A 2403-nucleotide genomic window follows, 5' to 3' on the forward strand; every position below is an offset into this window, starting at 1 on the left:
TTTTCCAACAGGAAGCAACAGCAAATAGTTTTTAGTTGCTTGGTAACAGTAAGAAAGTCCCCATATTGTAGTGATAGTTTTGAGAAAGGAATATCAGTCTTAAGCATCGTCTCCCACATTTAACGCTGCTAAAGAAGCTTCTGTCTTTCCAGCCAGGAAACAATATATTCTTGTGAATCCCTGAGGTATTGTTTGACAGTGGGCTGATACAGGTTGATCCTGTGTAGCCTAATAACTTATCAAAAAGGATTCCCTGTTTATGCCTCAAACCCCTGCCTTACTTGAAAGACAAATCTCAGCTTGGAACTTCAAGGACAGGTTGTGAGTCAACCTATTTGTAAAAAATACTTATTTTTATTTTATGTGTCTGAGTGTTTTTGCATACATGACTGCACACTGTTTGTGTACAGTGCCAACAGAGGTCAGAAGATGGCATCGGTTCCTCTGGAACTGGAATGTATATGATGCATATGAGCCTTCATATAGGTGGTGGGAACCAAATCAGGCTTCACTGGAAGAGCAAAAATAAGTTTTAACTACTAAAGCAACTCTCAAGACAATCAAATCCTTTTTATTTTTTTTAATTAGGTATTTTCTTCATTTACATTTCAAATGCTATCCCAAAAGTCCCCCAGACTCCCCCCACTCCCCTACCCACCCACTCCCACTTCTTGGCCCTGGTGTTCCCCCTTGCTGAGGCATATAAGTTTGCAAGACCAAGGGGCCTCTCTTCCCAATGATGGCTGACTAGGCCATCTTCTGCTACATATGCAGCTAGAGACATGAGCTCTGGAGGTACTAGCTAGTTCATATTGTTGTTCCACCTATAGGGTTGCAGAGCCCTTTAGCTACTTGGGTAGTTTCTCTAGCTCCTCCATTGGGGGACCTGTGTTCCATCCAATAGCTGACTGTGAGCATACACTTCTGTGTTTGCCAGGCCTCAGCATAGCCTCACAAGAGACAGCTATATTATTCACATTTCAAATGTTATCCCCCTTCCCAGGTTCCCCTCCACAAGCCCCCTACCCCCTCCCTCTGCTTGCCTCTATAAGGGTGCTCCACCATGCATCCACTTACTCCTGCCTCAGTGGCCTAGCATTCCCTTATACTGGGTCAGCAAGCCTCCACAAGTCCAAGGGGCTCCCCTCCCAGTAATGGCAGATAAGGCAATCTTCTGGACATATCCAGCTGGAGCCATGGGTCCCTCCATGTGTATCCTTTGGTTGGTGATTTAGTCCCTGAGAGCTTTGGGCGGTCTGGTTGGTTGACATTTTTGTTCTTCCTATGAGGTTGCAAATCCCTTCATCTCCTTCAGTCCTTGCCCTAACTTCCCTATTGGGATCCCTGTAATCATTCCTATGTTTGGCTGTGTACATCCTCATCTGTATTGGTCCAGCTCTGGCAGAGCCTCTCAGGGGACAGCTATGCCAGGCTCCTGTCAGTAAGCACTTCTTGGCATCAGCAATAGTGTCTGGGTTTGGTGTCAGCAGACGGGATGGAGTCCTAGGTGGACCAGTCTCTGGATGGCCTTTCCTTCAGTAGTTATCTGTATTCTTAACAACTGCCATTCTGATAGGAAAGGAAGGGAATCTCAATGTATTACTTTCAATTTCTTTGAAAGACAGTGAAATTAGACATTTTTTGCATGTTTAATGACTGTGCTCATTAATTTTATATCAACTCAACACCAGCTATAGTCATTTGAAAGGAGGGCTCCCCAGTTGAGAAAATGCTTCACAAGATTGGGTAGTAAGAAAGCCTGTAGGGTATTTTTAATTAGTGATTGATGGGGGAGTGGCCAGCCCATTGTGGGTAGGGCTATCCCTGGTCTGGTGGTCTTGGGTTCTTCTAAAAGAAAGCAGACTGAGCAAGCCACTGGGAGCAAGCCAGCAAGTGGCACTCCTGTTCCTTCAGGTTCATGCCCTGCTTAAGTTTGAGCCTTCACTGCCTTTGATAATGATCTGCTACATGGAACTGTGAGTGAAATAAACCCACTCCTCCTAAGTTGCTTTTGGTCACGATGTTTGATTGCAGCAATACCAACCCTAATGGAAGCAAATTGGTACCAGGATCGTGAGATATTGTGGTGACAGATCTGACAATGTTTTGTGGAGGAGTGTAAAAGAACTTTGGACATTTGTGTGGAGAACCTATGGTGTTTGAAGAGCTATAGCTGATGAGTCAGGTATATGATCAACAAGAAACCAGAATCACTAAAGCAAAAGCTTTGCTTTCCTGGGACAATTGATGCGGTATAGTGGGAGCTGCAAATTTAGTTGTAAAGTAAGAGGCCAGCATCCAGGAGGTGAACACTTCTGGGAAGTATTTCCGCAAAGTCACCAAATACAATCTGTATTCAGAGGTGGCCAAGGTTGTACCTCAAGCTGTCAGCCAAACATGATA

The sequence above is a fragment of the Mus caroli genome, chromosome X, assembly GCF_900094665.2.
Source record: "Mus caroli chromosome X, CAROLI_EIJ_v1.1, whole genome shotgun sequence".
NCBI lineage: Eukaryota > Metazoa > Chordata > Mammalia > Rodentia > Muridae > Mus > Mus caroli.